The sequence below is a fragment of the Trematomus bernacchii genome, unplaced genomic scaffold, assembly GCF_902827165.1.
Source record: "Trematomus bernacchii unplaced genomic scaffold, fTreBer1.1, whole genome shotgun sequence".
Lineage (NCBI taxonomy): Eukaryota > Metazoa > Chordata > Actinopteri > Perciformes > Nototheniidae > Trematomus > Trematomus bernacchii.
Window position 1 is genome coordinate 655 of NW_022987391.1, and position 13,601 is coordinate 14,255.

Consider the following 13,601-nt stretch of genomic DNA (forward strand, 5'->3'; position numbering starts at 1 on the left):
AGACATGACTTCTCTGATAAAGATTGCACACCCCCCCCTGACCATCATTTCTATCTTGTCTTATAGCACTATATCCCCCAATAATGAAGTCCAAATGATTCTTCAGCCATGTTTCTTGAATACAAATAACGTCTGGTTTTTCTTTAACTGATATATATAGGTCTTGAATTCTTGTCCATTTGCAATAAGGCTTCTAGCATTCCACTGCAGAATGAGAACACCATCATCTACTCACTATCTGTGAATCATCATTATTGGGGGCTACATATCATGTATCATTTCAACCGTTATATCCTTTATCCCCAAAGAAGCACCTGCTGCTTCCACTACTGTTTTCAGTCTTGACCTCTTTGTTTGTTGCAAAGCAACATTCACCACTTTTCCAATAAAGGCCACAAATTGTACTTATTACAATCAATGCATCCTCTCCTATCACACATGTGAACACTTTGTGGAGCTTTCCTTTGCCTGTGGGAGTTTGGGGAAATCTTTGAAGAGAATATACTTGCTGCTCCTTGGGATAGCTAGTTTAGTGATACCTTTTCTGTTGCTTCAGAATATGAGACTTTATTTGCACTTTGTATCTGCGCCTCCTTGGCTCTTCTGCGCCTCCTTGTCTCTCTCTGCACCTCCTTGGCCTTTCTCTGCGCCCCTTGGTCTCTTGCACCTCCTGGCCTTTCTCTGCACCTCCTTGGCCTTTTTGCACTTTGTATCTCTGCACCTCCTTGGTCTTCTCTGCACTTTGTATCTCTGCACCTCCTTGGTCTTTCTCTGCACTTTGTATCTCTGCACCTCCTTGGTCTTCTCTGCACTTTGTATCTCTGCACCTCCTTGGCCTCTCTCTGCACTTTGTATCTCTGCACCTCCTTGGCCTTTCTCTGCACTTTGTATCTCTGCACCTCCTTGGCCTCTCTCTGCACTTTGTATCTCTGCACCTCCTTGGTCTTCTCTGCACTGTATCTGCACCTCCTTGGCCTCTCTTGCACCTCCTTGGTCTTTCTCTGCACTTTGTATCTCTGCACCTCCTTGGCCTTTCTCTGTACTTTGTATCTCTGCGCCTCCTTGGTCTTTCTCTGCACTTTGTATCTCTGCGCCTCCTTGGTCTTTCTCTGCACTTGGCAGCCCTGATACGCAGCACTATGTTCCCCACCACAGTTACAACACCTTAGCACCTGCAGCACAACGACCATATTCATGTTCCCCCGCACATGTTGGACACCTGGGCTTAGTTGCTTTGCACTTGTCTGCCACATGTTGGACACCTGGGCTGAGTTGCTTTGCACTTGTCTGCCACATGCCCAAACCTTTGGCACTTAAAGCAGCGCAGAGGTTTAGGGATGAATTCTCTTACTGGAAAGCTCATGCAACCGATCATTATCTTCTGTTGAATTGTTTCTTCAAACTGAAGAAGAACAGACAAACTATCCACTATCTTACCCTGATACCTCGTAGGAAGACGCTTAACTACAGACACTTTTCCCCCTTTCATTTCTTTCTTGAGTTCTTCTATGCCGATTTCTATCAGAACTCCACTGATAACTCCAAGTATTTCCCATTTGCTCCAGGAACATGGCGTTTAATTCCAACTTCATTCAGGGTCTTCATTTTCAGTAACTTTTCCTGTTGCTTTGCATTCATCATTTCAACCAACATCCGTCCTTTGCTCAGAAATCTTGTGCTTTATCGATCCAATTTCTTTGTGAATGGCTTTAGTCAGGGCCACTGGATGTAGCTTAGCTGATTGCTCACCAAACTCCACAATCACTTTCCACTCTTCATTCTCAATCCTTTTCTTTACTTTCTTCATTTCATTCTGCGAATCAGATTCACTAAGACTGTCACTTGACATGTCTATCTTCTTTCTTGAAGTCTTTTTCCTTACTTCATTCCATCCTCCATCTCCTTCAGATGCACTTTCCATATCCTCCTCTCCAGGGCTCAAAGACGCCATTCCACCAGCTGCTCTCAATCTCGCACTCACGTCTAAAAGGCAGGCCTTTGACCGGCCCGCCGTCAGATGTAATACGGCCCGCAGCTTCGTTCTTATAATGTTTTTGTATGGCCCCAGGGCCGGCGCTTGGCACTGGCCAACTAGGCGGTAGCCTAGGCCGGATCTGGAGGGGCGTTGCGCTGGGAGAATCTTTTTTAAATTAAAAAATAAAAATAAAAAATTCATTTTTATTCTGCCTAATTTTCTGCCCTTGATGTAATACATTTACATTAATAATTGAATAAAGTAAACACCCTTTGCACCCCGGGCTGGCAACATTTTGCATTTGCCCTGTAGATGGGCGCTGTAAGGGATGAAAGTGGGGGATGTTGGCTTATCAGGCGCCCGCAGCTCACAGCCAGAGAGAGAGAGAGAGAGAGAGAGAGAGAGAGAGAGAGAGACAGAGAGAGAGAGAGAGAGAGAGAGAGAGAGAGAGAGAGAGAGAGAGAGAGAGAGAGAGAGAGATCGCGAGAGAGCGGAGAACGAGGAAGAGAGAGGGAAAGAGAGAGAGAGAGAGAGATGAGGGGGAGAGAGGAGAGAGAGAGGAGAGAGAGAGAGAGAAGAGAGAGAGAGAGAGAGAGGGAGAGAGAGAGAGGAGAGAGAGAGAGAGAGAGGAGAGAGAGAGAGAGAGACTTTTTTTTGACTTTTAATAAAACCTTTATTTAAGTCATTTGAAATAAAACCTTACAAAATCATCACATTCATGACTTTTTTTTTTTTTTTTTTTTTAAATCTTCATATCATAGCTCACACATAGAAAACCACATTTTTTTTTTTTTTAAATTCAGCTCCAGTGTACCATCTTCCCTTGCCGTACATAAATGTGATTGACCCCCCAAAGAGTCCTGAAAGCAGGCAGGTTGTTGGTCACACGTAAAAGGCATGTCTATTTTTAGCCGAGCAGCACCAACCCTTCACACTTGAACAACATCTGTCCAGCCCTGCCCTAGCATCTTGTTCTTCTGGTCCTCCCAATTGCTAGCTTAGCAGTTGCAAAGATAGCATTAATCAGAGTGAGAGTTACTCCTTTTTTGCCACATATTTAGGCCCATATACAAAGAGTGGAAGTGAAAACCACTTCACCCTAACCCTTCCACCCATTCCTTTCAGTAGCCCAAATAAGCCTGCTAGCCGCGTGCAAGAAACTACCAGCTGCTCAACTGTTTCACTCTGCTGGCAAAAAGGCACTCCTCCCCAGCACTTGGGATCAAGGTGAGCTCGGTGTCTTTTGTAGCTAAAGCTCCATGTATAATCCTCCAATGGAGGTCAGCCATCCGTTTTCAACAGGACGCTTATACAGGACCCTCCCCTGCCTTTAGGGGTTAAAGTCTGAAGGAAAAACTCGTTCCACCTTGACTCCTTGACCTCAGCCAGAAGACGGATGTTAAGAGTCTTGACACAGCACTGGTACAGCTGCTTTTTCCCACAGGAACTGAAACTGCCCAGAATTGGAGTTTTTAGCGAGAGAAGTTTTCCACGCTCCTCTTGCCACTCTCCGACAGCAGGACTAACGGTGAGTGAGGGAAACTCATAGTCATTTTCCTCTTTCCAAGTTTCCAATCTAACAGGATCCTCAATGAATGCCCTCTCTGGCGGGGACAGGGACTGCATGATGTCTTCAACGATCCTCTGTAGCACTCTGGAAGACCTGATGTTTATGGTGTCACAAAGAGTTTCAACTGATGTTCTTGTTAGATGACCCAGCTTAGTGATGCCAGCCTCAAAAACTTTGTTCCCAAAGCTACAGATGAAAAGGTTGCAGTTGGGAAGAGGTCATTCTTTTGAAGTGGCTCCTCGAACAACCACATTCCCGGTCTCTGATCCGGGGTCCGTGTGACCTTTAGTGTCTGCCAGGCGTTAAGAACTGATCTGTAGAAGGATGTAAGTCCCGTCAGGTCAGCTTCAGTCGTCCTGATTAGGAAAAGGTGTTTATCCATCCCAAGCCTTCCAGCCTTCCTGAGGAGTAGCCGAGCAGGATCCAACCAGCGCTGCCCGCTGCCGTACAGCAGTCTCTGAGCAGTCTGCAGTCTGAAAGCAGCTGTTCTGGAACTGAATGTCTATCAGTCCCCTGCCCTCCCTCTGCCACAGGGAGACAGGGCCGAAGCCTTCAGCCAGTGTTGTCCAGACCAGAAAAAGTTTACAAGGCACCGCTGTAGTTCTTTCACCAGCCCTGGTGGTGGTGCCAACACTATGAGCTTGTGCCAAAGACAAGAGGCAACAAGATTATTCACAATCAGAGCTCTTCCCCTGTATGACAGCTGAGGTAGCAACCATTTCCATTTAGACAACTTAGCTTCCACCTTGTCAAGCACTCCCTCCAGTTCTGTTTTTGAAACTCCTCAGTCCCTAACTGCACCCCTAGGACTTTAATCCCTCGTCTACCCCCACCTGATGCCGCCAGGAAGACTAGGAATGTCCCCTACTCTCCACTGGCCCACTAAAACAGCCTCGCTCTTTCCCCAGTTGACCCTTGCTGAAGATGCTTTTCGTAAAGGGCAAGGCTTTCTTTCAGTTCCTGTACATCTGTGTGGTCCTGGATAATTATATCTATATCGTCTGCATATGCTGACACAACAACAGGAGGGCTGTGAGACATCTCTGGTAGACAGAGACCCCTCAGTCGGCTCCTCAACCTGCAGGGAAGAGGCTCAATGGCAATACTGTAAAGCTGACCTGAGATAGGACAGCCCTGCCTGATCCCCCTCCCAACCGGCACAGGAACACTCAACCCTCCCCCCACTTTGATTACACAAAACGCTTCGTGATACAGAATCCTTACCCAGGACAGGAACCCCTCCCCAACACCAAAAGCCTGCAGTGTGGTAAAGAGAAAATTGTGATCGACACGATCAAAAGCCTTCTCTTGGTCAATAGATATGATGCCAGCATTGATATTATACACTTTACATATGTCAAACACATCCCTCATTAAAACAAACTATCAAGCATAGACCTATCTGGCACACAGTATGATTGATCCACAACAATTAATTGACCAATAAACAGTTTTAGTCTGTTTGATAAAACCTTTGAGAGGATTTTGTAGTCCGTACATAAAAGAGCCACTGGTCTCCAGTTTTTTTAAAGAGGTCAAATCTCCTTTTTTAGGAAGCAGAGAGAGAACTGCCCGCCTGGAGGAAGCTGGGAGCATCCCCTGTTCAAAACATTCTTTAAAAACATCCAAAATGTCCTGTCCCATAAGACTCCAAAAATTCTTAAAAAAGTCTGATGATAATCCATCTATTCCAGGAGCCTTTCCTGACGCCATCTGAGACACCGCAGCAGTTAGTTCGTCATGAGTCAGTTCAGAGCTGAGTGTGTTCTGTCCCTCTGAGCTCAGATGAGGAAGTCCCTCCAGAAGCTCTGCAGCAGAGTCCACATCACAGAGCTGAGCGTGTTCTGTCCCTCTGAGCTCAGCTGAGGAAGTCTCTCCTGAAGCTCTGCAGCAGAGTCCACATCACAGAGCTGAGCGTGTTCTGTCCCTCTGAGCTCAGATGAGGAAGTCCCTCCAGAAGCTCTGCAGCAGAGTCCACATCACATTCATCAGCCTTGAACAAATCCGTGTAGAAATCCACTGCATGCTTCCTCATCTCAGCCGGCTCCGTGGTCACCTTTCCCTCAGGAAGCCGCAGACACAACATCTGTTTTCTCTTTACCACTGATTTTTCCAAACTGAAAAAGAAGGCAGTGGGTGCGTCTATGTCCTGGAGTTTGGTGAAACGGGCTCGGACTAAAGCTCCTTTGGCTCTTTCTTGCATAAAGGAGTTAAGCTCCTGTCTTGTTTCTTTTAAACTGGCATTATTCTGCGGATCAGCTTGTGAGACACTTTCCAAGTCTATTATCTCTTTTTCTAAATTCTCCACTACTCTCTTAATTTTGGCTGTTGAATAGGAGGTGTATTGTTGACAAAAAACCTTAATTTGGGCTTTCCCTACCTCCCACCACTGAGTAAGGGAAGACAAACCATCTTTCCTAGATCTCCAGTAAGCCCAAAACATTTTAAATTGTTCACAGAAATTCAAATCCTGTAATAATCTATTATTAAAATGCCAAAAAGATCTGGGTTTTCCGTTGGAAGATAAGATCAGCTCCATCAAAACTAAATGATGGTCTGTGAAAGCCACAGGGATGATCTGACAGTTTGTAACCCTAGCAGAAAAGGCCTTGGGTAAATCAAACCTGTCCACTCTGGCTGCACTAACTCTACCATCTGATATTTGAACCCATGTGTATTGCTTGCATGTAGGATGCATCCTCCTCCACACATCCACTAAATCACTTTTCTTTAGAACATGAGACAATACAGAGGAAGACTGAAAATGTGGCTCAACTCCAGTCCTATCCAAAGTCAAGTCAGTGCAACAATTCCAGTCTCCGCCCAAAACAATAAACTCCCCTTGACCAATATCACTTATTCTCTCTTCCAATACTTTAAAGATGTCTTCACGCTCAGAGCCTTGGTTTGGTGCACATTAATAAAGCTAATCAGAAAATCATCTATTCCAGCTCTCACGAGAATAACTCTGCCCTTCACTTCCTCTGTGCTGGATATTATCTTTATATTTAAAAGCGGGGAGAATAAAATAGCTACTCCTGCACTCAAATGTGTCCCATGGCTAAGGACATGCGCCCCCCCCCCCCCCCCCCCCCCCCATAGACCCCAGTCAGTTTCATTTCTGCTGTCACTGTGAGTTTCTTGTAGAAATACTACATCTAGCTTTTTCTGTTGAATAACTTCTGTTACTAAGGCTCTCTTTGGAGCGTCTCTGCCCCCATTCATATTGAATGAGGCTACCCTTAAAGCCTGACTATGAGGAGAAGAGAGACAGGCCATTCAGAAAACAGATAGAAAAAGACAGTAAGGAGGAAACACCCGGTGTTGTATGATCATCATTTACGACTCCTTCTTTTAGCCACGTTGGTCTTTTTGTTTAAAGCTCTCCTCAGTGCAGTGATGTGTGTCTTGAGGCGATACCGTTTTTTTTCATCAAGTAAGTCTAGCCCAACAACCTTCTGAATTGTCGTGGCTGACTTAACAAACTTTTCAACATCAGGGAAATAATTATTTACATTTACTGATTTCCCAAAAGTGTCATCCAGAAACTCCTGGATCTGTTCAAAAGAGTAGAGACCCTCACTCTGAGAAACACTGTCAGCTACGGAGACACTATCTGATTCAGAGTCAGACTCCATCTCTACTCCATCATAACCAGCTGATTTCCCCCCTGCTCTGCCTCACTGTGCAGTTTTTGTGACAGCTGAGCCTGTTTCCCAGAGACCCCCTGCAGCTCCCGCTCTGAGCACTCCATCACACCCTCTCTGCATCCAACCCTGACCTGAGCCTCATCCTCCACAACTGCTTTCATATTAATCCCGCAAACAACGGCCTAACACCCACAGAAACTGCGGCTTTAACTGCCGTCATGGGACCAAACACAAACCCGCCTGGCACCACTGCTGCGGGTAACACATGCACGGGCACGGCTACACTGGGCACAGCGAGTGCGGGTACAGCGGGTGCAGCGGGTGCAGCGGGTGCAGCAGGAGCGGGCATTGCAGCCCCCGGTGCTGCAGCCGCGTGCACGGCTGCACCGGGCGCGGGCACGGCGGCCCCGGCGGCTGCAGACACGAGCACGTCTGCCCCGGAAACAGGGGCCGTAGCTCCGGTAGCTCCGGTAGCTCCCCGCACGGACGTGCTTCAGCTTAGTGTCTTTACAGCCCAGACTCACCGTGCGGAAACCACTCGCCATTCTCCCGTAGCGTTTGAGCTCTTTCTCCAGCGTTTCATTAGGAATAAATGGAGGGACTCCTGATATGGTAATCCGGGTAGAAGGCACTGCCAGCGGGGACACCTGTATAAACTCATCATTTATGTTTAAGCCACTTTCAATTAACTGGCTGACCAACTCCTGCTTCTTTACAAAAACCACCACAGCTTTATTCATGCGGGATGCGGAGGAGATGTTTCCGTGTCCCACCTGCTCCCCCACCGCCAGCAGCACTCTCCACCGTGCTGTTCTCCTGAGGGATCACCCTCACCCCGTGTCGCAGGGACGGCATCTCACAGGAAGCCATCCCTGCAGAGAAACACGCTTCTCTCACGGAAGAAACACTAAACCACACTCACAACAAACAAGACCAATAAACAATCATACAATAAACAAAGTAGAGGAAGAAAAAAGAGAAAACTTTTACGAAAAGTTACCATCAAACCTCACCACGCTCTCAGCTCACCACCACCGAACTCCTCACACACTCACTCACTCAGAGAGAGAGAGAGAGAGAGAGAGAGAGAGAGAGAGAGAGAGAGAGAGAGAGAGAGAGAGAGAGAGAGAGAGAGAGAGAGAGAATCGGTACCGCGGATTGTTGTTGGATTGAGGCTGATAACTACAGCTCAGTGAGGTAAAGGACTCTCTGAGGGTTTAGATAGTTCACTTTAGTCTAAGTTATCTCAGTGGGTCTCAAACGGTTTGGTCACAATTTATGTAAACAAATATTTCCAAGGCACTCCTTTATAATTATTAGGATGAACAGGTTTGAAATCATTCCAGTGTATACTATAGGACAGTAAACCAGACATATCGTTTAACCTGTTAAGCCCTGAGCCTGTTTTTCAGGTCTCAGACTCGAAAATGACATTCCCAGAACAAATGACCATATCTTCCCTTCTAAAAGGGTTACATTAATAATCTTTTTTCTCAAAGTAATGATAAACCTGTGAGTTGGATGTAGAAAAGTCAGAATCAATATAGATGTTTTTTATTTTAAAGAAAATTCAGATTTTACATAGTAAAAAACTGTAAATTATAGTGTCCGTCCAAAAATTATTTTTTACTTATAGTGAAAACTACCCTTGGATGATGGGTTAGTAGACTAAAAGCTTTAGGAATCCAAAGTACAACATATAATAAGTACCCTGTATCAAGATTGATGCAAAACAAGTGACATTTGACCTTTTTAGAGAGATTTAGCAAAAAGAAACCACTTCTGGGGTCATTTGGGTGGATTTTCCATATCTCTGGCCCCCCTTGCTCGATTTTGATGGTTGACACCTCTTTCTGACCGTTAGAGCCAATAGAATCGAAGGGGGATTCCCCCACACACACGTTGTGAAGAGAAGAGGTGGGGGCTTCAGAGTGAAGCTATCTCTAGCTTTGACATCTGGAAACGGAAAAGCAGTTTTAATGCTTATGGATTATCAGAAATCATTTCAAAGGGACACAGACACATTGGATTAACCTATGGATTAACTTCAGCAGCGTTTTTATCGTTTTAATGCCATTGAAGACCACTTTGGAGAGACTACAGAGCCAAGGTAAAAATGTTAGCATTTTTAGCTACCTAGCGTCACCTGTTTTGATGTCCGTTTTTGCTTATAACGTCGCAAATACGTATAATTCAGTGGTAATGTCGGTGTCAATCGATTCTGTGTCACCTCACGATGTGAAACGATGTCATGGATGTAGAGAAGAGATAAATAAGGTTTTCTGAGTGATTTTCGGTGCAGTAAGGTGTTAGCATTTTTCGCTCGTTGCTAATTCAGAGGCTCAGTGTTAGCATTGTGGGTTTTCTTTTGAAAAAAAAAAAAAAAATTATCAGTTAGATGAGTTTCTTCCCGTTACATGGATATAAAACATTCATAGTTTATTAAATGAACATGCCCTCAGACACTGTTTCCTGCAAGATGTTGCAGCAGTGCCCCGGTGCCGGGGTCTCTCGGGCTTAACAGGTTAAAACTGGAGATATTAAAAAATATGCATAAATAAATGTTAACTAGGTAAAATAAGATATGAATGAACAACACAAATAAAATAAGTTCCATGTATTTGTTATTGATTATGGGTTATTGGTTATGTTCACATACTTATTGATTATTAAAATGTAAACCGATCTTTTTCAGATGGGGGTTTTAGAGTTGTGCCCCCTAGATCAGGTCTCTAGTCATTCTGCTCAAAGTGCACCAGATTGAAGCATTTTACTTTCAAATGTTCAAACAAATCTTTCCGGGGGGGCAGACCCCCGGACCCCCCTAGAGGATGTGATGTCCACCCGCCAATTAAAAGATGTTCATACAATACTGAATACATTTGAAACCTTCTTTATGTATATAACCAACATGTCAATACGTTTCAGTTTTTGTAGTGTGTTGGTCTTTTGTAGAGATTTTTCATTTATTCTTTATATATTCTATCGTGTATTGCTTGCAGGGGGGGGGGGGGGGCGCCAAATCATAATCTCGCCTAGGGCACCAAAATGTCTAGGGCCGGCCCTGTGTGGCCCTGTAGCACAAAGAGAAAGCATATTGAACATGTCTTGGTGGCAGCACTCGATCTGAGGGCTCGTTCTGCCGCAGTTTGCCTTTTCTGTGAAAGAGCTGTATTTTGGGTTCGGGAGGATCCGTGGGAAAACCCGGAGCGGAGTCTTTGTTCGTGAACTGGACTGAACTCATGTTGGGGTTGTTACCAGCTGGAGTCTTTGCTAAAGCGGATTGAACTGTATATGTTGACTGTTTTCACCACACACTGCACACACACTGATCTTATATGCCTGTTTTCCCCCATGAAATATGCATCACACGAAAAAGGAAATGTATGAGTGATCTAATTTGTATTGCATTTCGGTGATGGGGGAGATATTTCCCACGTTATGTAATGTGTTTGGTTTGACTGAACCATTTATGTTGAATATTTAAGATGATTATTTGTCCTGATTCAGACTGGCACCCCACTTTATTAAAAATAGCTGCATCCATGCTTTTGGGTCCACACTTTGTACGTCCGGGACATACGTAGGTGTAAAATGAACCAAAGTCATGTCTCTGTACTCTGATAACTATGAACATTCACAGAGAAAAGGCCATCTACATCGATGGGCCTCTTTGCCCCTGGATCTTGGAAACAGAATTACGACAATAAAAACAAATATTTGACCTTCTTTACTTGTTTATGTCATTACCAATTCATAGGAGATACAAAACTCCACAGCTGCCAAAGCAAAGCGGAGGGATGGGCTTTCCCAACCTGAAAGATGATTGTCTCGCGGCACAGATAAGGCCGCTGATGCTCTGGTGTCATAATGAATGTTTTTCTAAATGGAAACTCATGGAGCGCTCGATACTAGACAGACCCTTACAGAGTTTGTTAGGATCAGAATCAGGTTTATCACCAGGAAGGTTCACGTACGAGGAATTTGATTTGGTGTCGTGGTGCATACTTAAGCAATAGCTCACGACAGGCCGTGGTATATGGTCATTATCTCACAGCTAAGGGGCGTGGTTCAGCCCCTCAGATGTGAGATAATGACCATATCTCACGGCCTGATGTGAGCTATTGCTTTTATAAAACGGTTATCAAGTGTGGCAATATGAAAGAAAAATACACACTCTAATTTAAATAGTTTTTATTAGTAAATAATGATGTTCAAAATAAAATAGTCCCTCCGTTGCCTTCTGCACGAAACATAGTGCGAGGTGGTTGCTATGCAACAACACTAACAGCTAGCGAACATATTAGACAGAGAGCGCACCTTTTTCTTTAACATCTTGTGTGTCAGTCATCCACACCAATCAGAAGTGCTGTGCTCCACATGTACCAGCCATTGTTAACCAATCAGAAGTGGCCCATGATAGAAGGTGATAGACAGATCGATCCAATCACCTGCCAAGTATCTTTGTAATACTTTTCCAAATGGCTTCCAATGGAGCGTTCCTAGATGATGAAACAAACCATCTGAGTCAGGTTAGTGATGCTCCATCACATGTTTCTATTACAGGGTCAGGGCCGGCCCTAGACTTTTGGGGGGGGTCCTCACCTCCTCTAGGGGGTCCTCACCTCCTCTAGGGGGTCCTCACCTCCTCTAGGACTCCCCCGGCAAGATCTTTTTTTAAATATTGAAGCTGAAAGCAACAATCTGGTGCACTTTGAGATCTATGGATCCATCTCTCAACACCCATATGAAGCAGAACTGTAAACAGATTTTTCTTTATGGATATTTTACAAATCACTTTTAAACTGAATTCTTGTTTTACTGTCATATAGTATTTCATAACTGTTTTTCATTTATTCTCTCTGGCTGTCCATCTCATAATGTTCACATAGAAACTAGCTGTCAGTAGGAATATCATTCAGAAGAATTATAATTTCAATCACAAAAAGAGGTTGCACATTTAAATGCAGGTGTTGTTATGGCAACGTCAGTGGCCAAACAGCCACATCTACTGATGCAAATACGTTCAAACATGCTGTCGACACGTAATGCAGTGGCAACTATGCCACCATTTCAGCTGACTTTTCCTCAGAAATACTGTCACATAACATCCATATCTTTCAGTGCTAGGTTTAAATAAATAATCGTTTTATTTCGATTTTGTTGTTTTCATAATCGTTGCAAGCCAAAATCGTAATTGCGATTAAAATACGATTAATTGAGCAGCCCTACTCAGATCACTGACTGGTAGCTTGCTAGTGATGCGTCTTATAGCACTGACAGGACCTTTGTTACTCTTTAGAGATTTTAAAAGTGACTGAGGGAATCTTTCCGATCATCAGTCACTTCGGCCTCATCACGTGTCTCATCAGATGTAGCTCGGTCATCCATCTGTAGTCTGAAACACTGCGGCTGATTGGTTGTGTGCGTCCTCATGTGTATCTTTAAACTATTACCCTGTGCAAACGATTTATTACAGACTGAGCAGCTGTATGGTTTCTCTCCTGTATGAACGCTCATGTGTCTATTTAAACTATTAGCCTGTGTAAATGATTTCTCACAGACTGAGCAGCCATATGGTTTCTCTCCTGTATGAACTCTCATATGACTTATTAAACCTGACTTTATTGTAAAATATTTCTCACAGACTGAGCAGCCATATGGTTTCTCTCCTGTATGAACTCTCATGTGAATTGTTAAATTTCCCTTTATTGTAAAATATTTCTTACAGACTGAGCAGCGGTATGGTTTCACTGCAGTGTGCTCTATCATGTGTCTATTTAAACTTCTTTCCTGTTTAAATGATTTCTCACAGACTGAGCAGCTGTATGGTTTCTCTGCAGTATGAACTGCCATGTGGCTCTTTAACTGACCTCTCACTGAAAATGCTTTCTTACAGACTGAGCAGCTGAATGGTTTCTCTCCTGTGTGAACTCTCATGTGAACTTTCAGACCTAACTTGCGGACAAATCTTTTCCTGCACTGAGAGCACCTAAAGCGTTTCTCTCCAGCACTACGCCTTGAATCACTGACAGGGTTTTGTTTATTTTCCTGAGAGTTTGAACCTGACTGAGGTTCTCCGGTCTCCCTCCAACTAGCACTGTCTTCAGTGTCTGGTTCAGAAGAGTCTCCAGGATTGTCCTCAGTCTCTGGTTCAGAAGAGTCTCCAGGATTGTCCTCAGTCTCAGGTTCAGAAGAGTCTCCAGGGTTGTCCTCAGTCTCAGGTTCAGAAGAGTCTCCAGGGTTGTCCTCAGTCTCTGGTTGTAAGTGTCTCTCTGGATCTGAGTTCCTGGCTGGTTCTGGTCCTCCACAGTCCTCTCCATCAGCTTCTGTTTCCAGGTGTTCAGTTTGTCTTTGATGAGGCTGAGAGGACTGAGGTTTCTCTTCATCATCTTCACTCTTCACA